The sequence below is a fragment of the Excalfactoria chinensis genome, chromosome 2 (assembly GCF_039878825.1).
Source record: "Excalfactoria chinensis isolate bCotChi1 chromosome 2, bCotChi1.hap2, whole genome shotgun sequence".
NCBI classification, from domain to species: Eukaryota; Metazoa; Chordata; class Aves; order Galliformes; family Phasianidae; genus Excalfactoria; species Excalfactoria chinensis.
Window position 1 is genome coordinate 111,626,946 of NC_092826.1, and position 15,288 is coordinate 111,642,233.

A 15,288-nucleotide genomic window follows, 5' to 3' on the forward strand; every position below is an offset into this window, starting at 1 on the left:
AGTTTCTTCTGTGGTATAGAAGACTGCTTTCTTTTACACTAAATGACTTAGCCACGAGCGTTCACACAGAAGGAAACAGCAGCAATTTGATGGCTCAAATACATTTGCTAATGGAGACAGTAATTTTGTTCCACAGCACAACCTCCTTCCCTCCTTTTCAGAACTGAGGTATCCAGTAAGAATGACTCTGTGGTAGCAAAGGAAAAATGCGAATAAAGACATCCTGAAGCTTGCTTAGAAATGCTCTCCATAGCCAGTATCATAGATTTCAAGACAGATTATGCACACTAAAAAAAATTAACTCATCTGGGAGCAAGCAGCCAAACATTAAAGAGTCTTAACTAACAGCTTTCTTTCTTCAAAATTGTTGCAAAACCTCTGCAGGAATAATTCTTGAATGCCCATGTAAGCAAGCATAGCCTCCATGTGCAGGAACATAGACTCACTCATCCCAGCCACCTTATTTTGGGTTATCAAACCCAAAATTTCTCTTCTCCATTTTTGCTCTTCTGTGGTTTTAATCTAATACTGTTCCTAATTCTAGTTTAAACCATAGGTATTGAAGTCAGCCTCCACCAAACAGAGGGACCTGAATTACCAGGAAGGAGATACTTCAGGTCTTTGTGCTTTTCTCCTCAGTGTAACCGTAACCCAACTGCATTACTCCAGGCACCCATGTGCCAGCACTGCACCAGACTGCTCTGTCTGCTTACATTAAAACTAATAGGGGATGGTTGCCATCACTATGACTCTTCCACAGCCACATATAGAACACACATAGGTGTTATTCCAGGAAGGGAAAGCAGCGGGGATATTCAGAGTGCAGGAAGAAATGAGGTATGTGGTGCCAACCACCTGTCTGCAAGCCAGCTATCACCTGTGCTGGAACACATATTCGTCTGCTATCCCTGGCTTCACCCTTGAATCACCCTGGTAAATTCTAGTTTCTGAAGGTTTTACAGAACTGCTTTTTTGCTAGTTTTTAAATGGAGAAATACATGAAAATGCTTCTGAGTGATTTTTTTACAATCTCCTATGGCCAACGCGATAGTTATTCTGTTTTATTATATTCTGCATTCCTGTAACAGATGCTATGCTGTACAGGTGCAGTAGGACAATGCCATTCCGATCTCAACATTTTTTTTCCGTTTGTAGTATTTTGTGTATTAATTCCCAATCAATTTTGGATGATACAAAGTAAAGCAAAGTTAAAAAACAAAGTTTAAAGGTTAAGCAAAGTAACAAAAAGGAGTCAGGGCTATCCTTTTTCAGCACATTGTTTTAAGTTCTTCTAATACAAGACTAGTTTTTGATCAACCATTTTCAAGTATTTTCTCTGAAAAAGATCTGTTGTCTACTTCCCAGTAAAACAAGGATGCACTTCCCTGCAGCAGATGGGAACTGAAAGACAAGTATCCTCCACACTCTCAATATCCTATGCAGGTCAAACAGCAAACACACAAGCTAATTCTTATCTTACTCTTTCTACTCATATGGATATTAAGATTTCAAACACAGCCCCTGACTATAGAAAATCCTATGGTAAAGATGACATGCTCACAGATAACTGAAGAGAACTGGCCTTCCAGTACTTGCAGGGAGTTTATAAACAGGAATAGGAACGGCTGTGTACATGGCAGTGATAGGACAAGTTGGAATGGTTTTAAACTAAGACGGGAGATAAAGGTTAGATGTTAGGAGGAGGTTTTTCACACAGAGGGTGGTAATGCACTGGAACAGGTTGTCCACAGAGGTTGTGGATTCCCCATCCCAGGAGGCATTCAAGGCCAGGCTGGATGTGGCTCTGGGCAGCCTGGTCTGGTGGTTGGTGACCCTGCACATAGCAGGGGGGTTAAATCTAGATGATCTTTGAGGTCCTTTTCAACCCAGGCCATTCTATGATTCTATGAAAATTCTGAATTTAAGAAGGATTTCAGTTATACGACAGAAGGGATTCAATAGTCATCACATATAAATAACAGATCTTCAGTGATCTTAATACAAATGCAATCCACTAAGGAAGTCTGGTGAAATTTATAAGATGTATGTAAAAAAACATGCCTGTGGATCAAACAGTCGCAGAAACTGGTTCATCACCACCATGCATCAGTGCAGACAAAAAACCTGCCAATTCAGTGGTGTTGTACCAACTGCTAAGCTTCTTCACCAATCTGCTCAAAGACTTTTCAGCCTTTCCACAGTTCCTGGTAAGTCACCACTGAAACAAGAGAGAGCTGCTCCAGTGGTGATTTTGGAAATTCTGTGGCTGCTTGTACCACATAAGAGCCTTTGTTCATGGATATGTGGATTTAGAAGGCCTGAAGGAACTATTATGGTAATCAGGTCTGACTTCCTGCTTGGCACAGGCCATAATACCTCACGCAGCAATTTCTTTACAAAGCACAAGAACTTGTAACTCTACTAGAAGATATCTCAGAAGGAGATCTAATCTTGATTTAATTACTCTAAGTGATCTACCACATTCCTTTCTAAGCGTTTCCAATGGTTAATTACACCTACGGTATCGCATTTCCAATGTGAACTTGCTTATCTTGCTGTGTTTTTGTCTGTTGGAGCCCTATCCTATCTCCCTACATAGATATTTTTAGATACTAACCACATCACACCTCAAAATTCTCTGACTTGAGATAAAGAGTTTCCCTACTGCTTGGCAAATCAAAACAGAGATTCCTGAATCCAACGCACACAGCTGCTGGGGGGTTAGTGTTCATGGTGGTATTACAGAGAGCTTCTGACTACACAGACTTGAAAAGTCAATTCAAGTACAAGGAGAAGGCATTGAAGATTTTTAAGAAGCTCTCCCATCTTTCACTGCAGTAACATGTTTGTAAAACCTAGAAATTTGGGACAAATAGCACTGCAATCTGGAGAGTTTTCTCTATACTCAATTGATAATTGTAAGCTCCAACCAGATCACTAGTTACTGCAGCTAATTCATAAAGTAATTGATGGCTTGTGGCAGGTGGTTTTCTCCTACTCATATGTCAAAATCACATAAAAATTCTGTTAATGGAATGAACCAGTACTTCTGCAGGCACTGGCAAGGCAGGAATCTAGGAGTGAGCAATATGTACCCTGAACTACTTCCAGTTGTGACTCCGGGAAAGAAAACACGTAAATTTCCACTACAGCTGTCATGCCGTATTACCTAGGCATATTACTTGGAAGTTTACATTACTGTAGCATACAGAGGCTCCTCATAAGGCTCTCCTGTGTTTGGTGATCAACTGAAAACAGAGCGAGCTTAATTCATTTTTGCAGCATTTGCTCAACTCTCATACAGATGAATCCAGGTAAAGAGACAGGAGGACTTGTGTGCTGTCTAGAACATAGAAATTGATGAGATCAGTGTACAAAGACTGCTCAGAATGAGAACTGCTTCTGGAATTTACTGAATCCCTGTACTACCCATGTGATTCTCAACACATTATTAAGTTCCACAACTGACTGTATGCCAGAAGGTCTTTCAGTCCTTTGCACTGGTTTGGAGCAGAACAGCAGCATCTTTCTGTCTCTCAGATGTATTATATATGCATACACCTTCGTAACTGCAAATACATGCACACAAACATACACTTTATGCACTAATACAGAGCAGGAATATTCAAACCTAGGTTGTCTGCTATTGACTACACCACTTAAAAATTTTCCACAACAACAAATGTGGTATGACACCTCATTATTTTTTCACAACACTTCTGTTTTTTCCCATTAATATTTCACATCTCTACTCACTTGTGGTTTCAAACAGTTTCCACTCCGCATAGCCTAACTGTTTTCTAGTCTCCTTTTTCTCTGTTCCAAGGATGCCCCTCTATAAATCAGGAACACATTTTATACAGATGTATCACGTTTTACTGCTTTAAGACTTCAGTGATTTAAAACTTCTTCCTTTTCATTGCATTAGGAAAGAGTTTGACTTGAAATAGGTGCACAGAACCCAGATAAGAAATCTAAAGGCTTTTACTTTAACAACCAATAAAAAGCAAATCTGACAGATATGGCCAGAAGGGAAAACAATTACAGACACAACAAGTTCCTTCCTCAGTATCCCAAGTATGGCCACAAAAACTAAGAAATCACCTGAAAAACAGTGATTGAAAAGTAACTGTATATTTCTGTTATTCTCCAAAGGAGTTCATGCTGTCAGAACAACCTGCTGTCATGCACCTGATTATGTTATTTGACATTTCTGTTTCGTGGTATAAGCGTACAGTATTCTGGATGAGGCAGATGGCTGTCAGTATCCTTACTACTGATGAAATAAATGAAGATTAAAACTCCATTTTTGTAACACCTCTTCTAGCTGGTAATGTACACTTTGTAGAGCACTTTCAGGTTTTGCTTATCAGCAAGTGAATACAGTATCTTCTTCCAGAATGCAGCCTGAATCATTTTGCATAGAAGAGAATAAAATACTCCTAGAAGACTTTGCTCCTTCTTTACAGACCCATTTATTTGACTGTAACTCATAAACTCTCAACACAACAACTCGTAAGCTAAAAACTTGGTACAAAGTTACTTATTTTATCAGTATGAACACCGACACTTCATTTTCAAACTGCAAGAAAGTTTTCCTTACAACACCTTAATTGACTGAGTAGTGAAATAATAGTCTGATGAAAAATAATTGCCTGTAAATTTTCCATAGGCAAAAGGACGTTTCCAAATCAATGCAGGTGATTTATTGTGCTTAAAAGATGAAATATTGGCTCAGTAAGAGTGGTGAGGCACTGGAATGGGCTGCACAGGGAGGTGGATGAAGAGCTACGAGATCTGGTTTAGTGACTTGCAGTAGTAACGGTAATGGGAAGATGGTTGGACTAGATGATCTTGTAGGTCCTTTCCAACATTGTGATTCTATGATTCTATGACTCTATATGGTGGAGTCACTATCCCTGGAAGTGTTTAAGGAGAGGGTAGATGTAATACTTAGGGATATGGTTTATAGTGGGCGGTACTGGTGGTAGGTGGACAGTTGGGCTATATGGTTAAGATCATCTGTCTTTTCCAACCTTAATGACTCTGTGATTCCATGAAATATTGTTTGATTCATGTCACAATGTTATCTTCTTTCCTTTTTAGTTTATACATGCTGTATCTAGGATGTCCTTGGAAATGAGCAAATGTAAAATCACCTGTGTTTCACCTGAATATTTTACTGAAGTGGAATAAAGAAGTCTTACCTTACTAGAGCTTCATTTTCTGTTCTCTCACTGAAAAGAGTAAAGAAATCCGTATTAACGATCCATGTGGTAAAAAGGTGCTCTATTTCAGTTTAACACAAAAGTTGTGGGTGTCTTTTCATATAACGGAAATGAATTTCCATTATTTTGGAATGTTAATCATTCTCAGCACTTTGGAAGGGAAGCATTTTTTTGTTTATTTGTTTGCAATCTTGGCTAGCCATTGTTTCTCAACAAGCATTTCAAATATTTGGGAAACAGAAATTCAAACAATTGATCTAGTCAATTTACCGCCCAAACTGCGGGTTAGTCATGCTTTGCAGGTTTGTTTTCACTGCAAGCAGAACTTTATGGTAAGTATTTGCAGTATTTGTATTGCTGCTACTTTCATTTGACAGTGAAAATTGTTTCTTGTGATACAAACACTCAAAGCCTGGAAATTGTTTAATTATTTGTTTCTTTTAAATAAGGCAAGTTCTGCTCCATCCCAAAACAGGCACTATTTGTAAAAGAATGAAAACATCAATCCATTTCATTAAACATCTCCTTCAGCTAATCCACTCTAAATGATACATGTGCCAACAGCTTCCCAATGTACATCATGAAATCCCCCAAAATGTAATCCGTGATGCTATGCTGAAAAAGTTCCAGCATGACTCAGAACAACTGATGGATTTTGAGGCCTGCAAAAATAATACTTCATTTACTTGTGACTTGTTCCATCCTTTACAACCAATGAGAACTACTTACATGTATCAACATTACAGGTGGGAATTAGATTATGGTAACTCTGAAGTAAATAGGAATTTCTGCCACAAATATGCATATTTGCAATATGCAAGAACTGAATCACATTATCTGATTTCATTTTCTAAATCAGCACAATGTGCAGCGTAAAGTAGAGAACAAAAAGTCGAGTCTAGTAAAATGACTAGTAAATGGTATTTGTAGAAAAGGAGAGAAAATCATGTAGACAAAGAGTCTCAGCCTTTGACACCTTCTGTACAGTTCCCTATCCATCAAAGAATACATCTAGAATTTCATGGATGAAGGGAAATATGAAGAGAAATCATTATTCTTTGTCAGTGACTAACTCAAAGCTTGGCCTCTAACCACAGGATCTGTGCAATGGTTGAAGATATAATTCTCAGCTCTACAATTAAAATACTACTCTGGAGAGAGAAAGAAGTGTCAATAATGATGTCTTCTACGAATGGCTGTGAATCTGTCAGTCTAAGACTGGTGTCAGGGATGTCATCTGCCATTCCAAGAAGTGCATGTCACCACTGACTTAGTTTTTAGAAAAACACTGTGGGAAATATGATATATCCTGAATGTACATTGAGTAGGTGGAGGCTGCCGAGCTTCAAGCTCTGTAATTTACTGGATCGGGACTGGTATCCTGGAGAATCCCCTCTTTCCATAACTTAGATATGTTCAGCCAGCACTTTGAAATATGAGCCTATTTCAGAAACAGCGGAGTTAAAAAGAGACATTTCTGAAGTTCAGAAATTCATTAAACTAAACATCCATTTTGTGAAAAAGACGTGGGATCTCTGACTTCTAGGAATCAGCTCATTAGAGCTGACATTTACAAAGTCTGATTTACTACAGCTGAGCATCTGCACATCTATACCTTTAAAGGAAGAGGAGTAACTGTAAGTTCATTTTATCACTTAGTGAAATATATAAGATCTCATAGATTTAATTTTCTACATCTCCTTCTGACAGTCAGCTAGTAAAACACGCAGATTACTTCATGCTTACCAATCTAGCTTCAGGTCACCATTAGAGATAACTTAAGAAAGGTTTTACATACATTACAGGAATAAAGGGACAGGACCAGTAGGCATTGTATCACTGGATAATATGCAGGGTTTCAATAGGATTGAATGGGATTTGTTACAGCACGAGCCAAATCCTTCTTACCTTTTCTCACGCAGAACATCCATTGAAGCTAGAAAGAGTGCAACTGAGGACATCTTACATCTGGTTCATTACTCACCTGTCCCTAAACTACACTGGTCCACAGCACAAAGTTTATGGGATCAGCATGTGACTTTGTGGACAAAGAAAAGAATATCTTTTATAATGGTCTGCTTTAATCACAAAGCAGGTTTCTAGGCAAGTCTGAAGAAGACAAGAAGTCATATCAGACCTGTGACAAGATCCACAGCTTCTGAAGCAAAATATTTCGCTGCTTGAAACACTCACAGTGCAGATTGCTTTGAAGCATATTTAACTTATCCTATGTGTTTTTAAAAGAAGAATGAAATCTGACTGGTGAGTTTTATGACACCCAAAAGAAAAAAAAAATACATCCTAGCATGCTTAATGAAACATTTTGCATAAGCTTATCTTATCTGATCTAGCTGTTGATAACAAGGCAGCCTATAATGATGCCGTGAGCATCTCCCATCATATGTTCTCACGGCTCCCTGGAGGCTGTCAAGAAAAGGGTGGATGTGGTCCTGAGGGACATAGTTGAGTGGGCTTGATGGTTTGGGGTCAGTGGTTGGATTGAATGATCTTTGTGGTCTTTTCCAGACTTAATGATTCAATGATTCCGTTATTCTGTGACAACAGCTGCTTAGCTTGATGTCAGTAGACATTTGATCGAATGGACTATGCCCCAGAGAAATAAAGGCATGATACCACACTCCCTCAGGTAGAAGGGAGCTTCTCTCCATCTTCACATGCTCTATTTCTATCCAAGCAGAAAGAACCTTCACCCCAATGTCCCCCAAACCACCTTGGTGTTCCTTGCTGAAGACCTGTAGGGATTCCTGCCTTACCTGCCTCTGATACTCTGGCAGTATTCCATGTGGACTCTCAGCATCCAAGTTAAAAATATAACATTTCCTGTCAAATGCCTACACTTCTTTCATGCTTAATGATTTGCTTGCTTAGACGAAGGGGAAGATCTCTACCAAGAAAAGATTTTGATAGCAATATTGATATGTCTCCTTGTTCTAAGTATGTCAATTTACAGTAAAAACTGTACTTGTTGCCTGTCACCAACTGTATTGACTTTGGATGCACTCTGAAGGGTTTCTAATAGACTGTCTCAAAAGAAAATCAATACCATTAAGTTAAATAAAGTAGACATCAATCCATACTCAGTGACAAAAGGCTCTATAATTTCAACAGTTCTTGCAAGCTCCATCTTTCTCAGAACTACTCCTTATTAATTTTATAGATACTAAAACTAATACTGAAAAGCCTTACTGACAGAAACTGCTTTAATAATGAACTTTGCTACTGATACTGCACCTAAGTCCTCTCTCAAAAGATCAACTCCAGTCAAAACACAGAAAATTAACACTGCCAAACTGACTGAACAGCAGAAGTAATGTAGAGGAAAATTTCCTTCTTTACTATGGTTAGATGCTCAGGTCGGATGTTAGGAAATACTTTTCCAAGAGAGTGGGATTGGGCTGCCCAGGCAGGTGGCGGAGTCACCATCTCTGGAGGTGTTCAAGACAAAGATGTACTAGGGGACATGGTTCAGTGGGAAATACTGGTGATTGGCAGGCAGTTGTACTGGATGATCTCAGAGGTCTTTTCCAACCTTGCTGATTCTATTATTCTGTGAAAACTTTTGACAGAATAGAACTGTATGCCTAAAAGCGTTCTTTCCCATTTCAACCATTTTTATTTCACCTTTTCTGTTGCATATTGTTGAGTAGATATTGCAAAGCTGAAGCTATGGAAACATTTTACCATGAAGCAAAGCATAGTTTTGATCCCTATAATGAATACACCCAAACACCTAAGACAAATTCTTTCCAAATGATTCAGTACTTATCCAGTACACAGTAGGACAAAAGGCATCCAGGTGCACTTCACAAAATTTAGATATAAATGATATATTCTGCCTAAGTCTTTGAACATTTATAGGGATGAGGGCACTCCTTTCTCTCTTATACATTTATCCTTATCCAACAAAATCCCATTAATCCTATTACAAATTACTTTTAGGCTCCTGAAATCCTTCACAGATCTTTTCAATTACAGAGAAACAACTAGGTAAAAAAAATTGTTAAGTTAACAAAGGATCCAAATACAAACTCACCATCACCCCAGACTTTGCTTCAGTTTGCTTCTATGGTCCCTGCGGGATGCTTTGATGCTCAGAGTTCCACAAGGAGACTGACTGAGCAAAGCATCTACCATGTCCTTTTTCACAAAATACCCAAGGAGGCTGATTGAGCCTGGAAAGGCCACTGATTTCTCACTCCAAAAGAGTCAAAGAAGAAAAAAGAAAGTGGTGGGGGACGAAGAATCCTGAGCAGAAGATAAATTAATTCCCAAAGCCACTCCATTAAGTTTAGCTTTCAGCGCTATACTTCAGCAACTCCCACTACTAATTAGAACACCTAAGAGTTAAAAAACAATGACAACAAAAACAAAAAACATGGGTAATTTCACAGACCTCCTTCAGAAAGTTTTTCCTTTACAGGCACAGAAAAGTAAAGTAATCCTTACTGCCCACTGCTCTTGACTCAAGGCCATCTGATTTCACAGTTCTAACAGTCACAGTAGTTAGCAAGTTGTGCATACACTTTGTAGAGAGAAAAGCCATGACTGCAGCATGCCGAAGTCTGAACTGTGACAGGCACTTTCATTTCTGGAATTCTACACAACGCTTTGAATTGCTTGGAGTTTCCTTAGTGTGAGTCAGCCTCTGCGGGTATGGGAAGGCAGGAGATGTGCCTGTTTGCACAGCCTGCAACATACAGATGCATCCTGAGAATGTTTACTCCCAGTGCAATGCTAATCATAATTACCATGCTGGTATATGTTATCTGCAGGATAAAAGGCTAGAAGAAAGCCCATGTTTAGATTGGACAGCAAAGACAAGATCATAGCTGGAAGGCAGACAACACATAAAACAGCTCCATGTAAGGCATATGTACAGATTAAAAATTAACCATCGTTGCCAAAAAAAACGGAATGCAACCCCACCCGTAGCTATAGATGCTTACACATAATCACCAACTGCAAGAGAAACACAACGTCCTTGTTCTGATTCCCGACCAGCACAGACGGGCATGGAGCTACCACTTCAAGCTCATCCCTCTCCCCAAGAACAAGCTGAACACCAAGCATATAAGCCTCTTTCTTCAGTCATCATTTATTATGGCTTTTGATGACTGGCTGTCACCATAGAATTCAGTGATTTGCAAGCCAGACCTCCTCCTGGGTCTGAAGAAGATAACTTTAAGCCAGGTACTTTGACCTAGTAGTTCAGAGGTGAAATAACGAGGAACCAAAAATGACCACTGCTGTCGTCACTGTTACTGTTATTGCCTGAGACCATCCGAAACAGCTGACATTTCACAGCTACTTTACTGGTGAAGATACAAAAGTGCAATGAATGAGCTGTCCAGAAGCTACTGTCCTCTCCAGTACATGGTGAATCCACAGACTGTAAAGTCCATAGTCCTTCTTTCACAGCATTTCAATTACAAATCTCTGTTTTAATGAAAAATTATCAAGATCAAAAGATAAGTTGGCTAATAAGCCTTCAAGTTCAGTTACAGTAAATTGTGTTTATATTATACACATAAACATCACAGTGTTCCTAGACAAGGATAAATTGATTTATTTTTAGAATAAAAATTGTATTTAAAAATAATTCTTTCAAATCCACACATTTTTCTACTCTTTTTACAGATTCTATTATTTGTGTCACTTAATAGAAAGATGAACGTGTTACTCTCAGGTGGGACTTGCATAAAATTCAACACAGCTAAGCAGATCTCAGAAAAAGGCAGCTGTTCTCTCTGTGCATAACTTAGTCATATGCCATAAACCAGCTCTCCTTCTGAAAGATACTTTTCTAAGGATGTCATCCCTGCAGGGCCCAACGCAGGGCTACCAAAGATATGGCCATGATTCACACTGCACCCACTCAGTAACCTTCCATTCAGCCTAGGCTTAAAAACCTGGCTTAGGCTCAAGAATCTCATTAAGAAATGCATCAAGGTGATGAGAACTATCCTTTGGGCATATTTCTGAACTACTGGTGCTCATTGCTTTCCTGAGTATTGCCCCAAATGGCACAGATCTGACTTCAGGCTTTCAATGCAATGCATGACATTGGTGAAATGTAAAGTTTGGGAGACTGTACGGGTACCCATCCCACATGTGTTTAACCATGCACTGCAGTTACTTGCAGAAGAGGCCACTTCTGAGACAGGTGGAGCACACAACAGCCTGGGATTCCATCATCAGTTTACTGAAGAGGAACCCAGAGAGCAGACGGGCTGAGACAGCCAAATCATGGCAAGATGAATTTCATCCTTAGGTTCAAAACAGATGCCCTATTTTAATCATTGTGAGTTTGGGTAAAAAATAAACTACAGCAGAATTAAGACTGGGACCTTCAAACCCTTGATCAGAAAGCACAGATGTTTCTGCTTATAACTTCCCTACTGTAATGAGAACAATTAAGGTTGGTTTATTTGTCCTTGGTTCGTCTCCTCTGAAATGGAGATGGCTGGAACCTTCAAGAATGAATGAACAGTAAATGCCGCTGCCCAACATCCGCAGCCAGTGAAGGTCACTACGGAGCCCTGGAATGAAACATGACGTGGCTCACCACAACATCTTATCCAGGGTGCCTGTCCCAGTCCAACATATTACAAAGCATGAAACTTGGCAGCCTCTACCTACTCAATGTGCATTCAGGATATATCATATTTCCCACAGCGTTTTCCTAAAAACTAAGTCAGTGGTGTCATGCACTCCTTGGAATGGCAGATAACATCCCTGACATCAGTACACTGTAATGCAGCTCTTACAGTAATTCCCATTCAAAATCAAAGCAGAAAAGCATTATGAAAGTAGAGGTTTAATATGTTTTTAAAGAAAAGGAGAAGAAAACAAAGTACAATGAATTAGCCCTTAGCACATTAACTGCTTTAAGATCCCAATGAAATTTTGGTTGATAAATTCCTTTCTTCAGTTTTCTCTACTGGTATGGCACATGCCCTAATTAATTCCCCTGTATAGCACATGTCCCAGTGCAACTCAGAGCCATGGCCATAGGCTGCACACCTTGAGTGAGCAACAGGTCCCTTTGGCTTTGCTCACAGCTTGGAAGCTACAAAAAAAAAAAAACAAACCCTAAGACTAAATAAATGCTAATCTGTCATGTAAAAGTGCAAAGCAAGTTTAAAGTGGAGAGCTGCTGCTTCTTGTTTATGGCACAGCAACGATTTTAAGACGGCCAGCAGTTCTGCTGGGATGTGTTTCTCAAAAGGTACATTTGGCTGCCTTTATAAGAAATAGACAATGAAACTGCCATTCCTCAATAGTATTTTGGAAAACATCCCCCTATGCGCAACACACACAGCACACGCACATCTTCACTGAATGGCAGCTACACTTAATTAGTCAGCTGCCTAACTTCTCTTCGTTTTTGGAGAGCTGGTGGTAAGCGCTGCTACGGACAATAAAATCATTTGCTAGTGATAACCAACTATGAGTAAATTCAACATATTGTTTAGTCAAGACTTTCTGGCTAAGCAAACAGGATAAAAGCCTTAAGAAATGAGAACTTGCTTTATTTTCTGGAGCTAAGATCAGTCACGGTGAAGCTCCATGGCTTTTTTAAAGGGTGGAACTGAGCTAAACGCTGATTAAGAGACAAACGGACAGATTTAAACATTAGTTTACTAAGTACGTAGGCATGTATCAAAACCATTCTGTTGCAATAGCCTTTTGCGTTTATTTCTACCCAGGGAGATCATGAAAAAATCTACCCAAGTACTCACACTGAAAACTACAGCCATCCACACCAAAAACTTCTAACTGCAGGAACAGCAGGAAAGTGGCATTTTTTACATTTTGGATGCTCTGCAAAATAAAATTTAATCTACATTTCTGTATTTTTAGATAGACAGTGCTATTGGAATGTTGTTTTTTCTTTCCTCCAGTGTATCACAGTAATACCAGCTGCCAGGTTTATGAGGTATTTGCAGCTGTAACTCAACAGGCAAATCCTTTGTTACTAATAGAGAACAAACAGAGGGGATTTACAAAGCTGTAATTACACTGAGAGGGTTTATGCACAAGGATGTATTAAAGGAAACATTATAAGCAAAATCATATCTTAAAGAAATCCTCTGAGTATTATCATCGTTTATGCTACAGATCCTTTTATGGCATTGCCATAAAAGGGGTTTTAAGTGCATGTCATCCTTTAAAGGATGCCTGCAGGCTCTTCCATAGTCCCTTAGGCAGGCTGGATTTGGTACCACATACCTGTTTCAGTTAGCACTCAGCGACAGCAGAGCAGAGCAAGCTTTGAAATCACAAAGTCAAGACAATCTTAGAACACAGAATCAGTAAGGTTGGAAAAGACGACCAAGACCATCTAGCTCAACTGTGATGTATCCCAACCATGCCCACTAACCAAGTCCCTCAGTGCCACATCTCCACATTTCTTGAACACCTCTAGGGAAGGTGACTCCACTACCTCCCTGTGCAGCCTATGACAGCATTTCACCATACCTTCTGAGAAGAAATTCTTCCAAATATCCAACCCAAGCCTCCCATGGCACAACTTAAAGCCATTACTTCTCATTCCATCTCTGTTACCCATGAGAAGAGGCTGGCTTCCACCTTGTCACAATCTCCTTTTCAGGTCGTGGTCATTGTAGAGAGTGATAAGGTCTGTCTCTCCTGAGCCTCCTCCCCTCCAGAAATCTTAATAAATTTTAATAAAGTTATACTGAGATCCTTTTGATCCTACTGGCTTGCTCCTAAAATTACTAAAAACAGGAGAATCTGACCGTCATTGAAGAAACAATATACTAACCTGAAGTCACTTCCCCAAACCTCTAAGATCAGTGATTCATCGCCATAGTTCAAACTTTGAAAGTAATTAATTACTGGTAGGCAGTATCATGAAGACTTGGGCACTAGATTTTTACCCTTCAACGCTCAAAGCAATTACTAATGCTATAGGTGATAAAACAGTCCACCAGTTGATGATTAATTGCTTTGATGCAGACAGTCACAACCAGCAGTTAGAAGGTAAGCAGAAATTCAGTCCCAATGCAACAGATGCCAATTCTCTGAGTAATGTGTCCCACGTAGAATGGTTTTTGAAAATAACTGAGCTGGGCAGGCAAACACAAAGGCAGTGCAATGGGAACACAGGAAGGAGTGACAAGGCATGAGGCAAGGGCAACAAACCACGGCACACAGGGGCAAGTGATCTGCATTTGAAGACAGGGGGAGTGGGCAGCATCATGTCCACCCTCCTTCCAGGTCAGCATGAACCTGTTAGGCAAAGGAGATGCTCATAACACACTGGTACAGAAGAGGGGCAGAGAAGCAACTTGGAGAAAATACGGGGGAGGGGCAGAGTTCATGTGTATGTCCACAGGGAACGTTAGGCACAAAACAACATAGTTTTTTATTTCTCTGCTTTGTTCAGAAAAGGTTCTCATACTACGTTTTGCTTCTTTTATAAGGAAGGAATTCTCTTCAGCAAATGCATCAGAAGAACAGCATGACGAAGCAGCTGGATGTTGCAGTTAAATTACAATGGAGCAGAGATCCACATTATAAATTTGCAAACCAGAAAAGCTTTTCTTTCATACAACATTTCAACTTATTTATTTATTTATTTACTTTTTTAGTTTCAGGCTTAATTTACAACACTGGTATTTGGGATTGTTCATAAGGACTATGTAATGGAAAAACCTTACAACTTATATGAATCATTCTTTTATTTTGTTCTACCGTGGTTCCAATAGTTCACCATTAATTAGATCCAGGAACAACATCTCATTGTGCAGAAGACATATACTCTGTTTTAATGAAAATCTTGGACTGCAGTTTGGATGGCATCTTTAACAGCTTGGACAGAATATTTGGTGGTTTCCTCACCGATGAAGAATCAAAACAATTAACTATGAGCATGTCTTCCGCTGAATGCTGACAGCTATAATCAGGTTATTCTGATAAACTTCTATCTATTACATGGAATTATTTTAGATTTCCTTGTATTTTTTACACAATTTCTTCCTTCAAAACAATAATGAAATGTAAGCTTGTCACA

General features: G+C 39.3%; 1 protein-coding gene across 7 annotated transcripts in view; it reads right to left on the reverse strand.

Moving 5' to 3' along the window:
- Positions 1-15,288, reverse strand: part of THRB (thyroid hormone receptor beta) — a 163,030-nt gene that overhangs the window by 116,852 nt on the left and 30,890 nt on the right. For 3 of the 7 annotated variants that reach the window (XM_072328150.1, XM_072328149.1, XM_072328151.1), the window contains one exon: positions 5,208-5,237. The exons of the other annotated variants lie outside the window; for them this stretch is intronic. The gene's annotated coding sequence lies outside the window, so the exon portion shown is untranslated. The remainder of the gene's footprint in view (positions 1-5,207; positions 5,238-15,288) is intronic. 7 annotated transcript variants of the gene reach the window in all.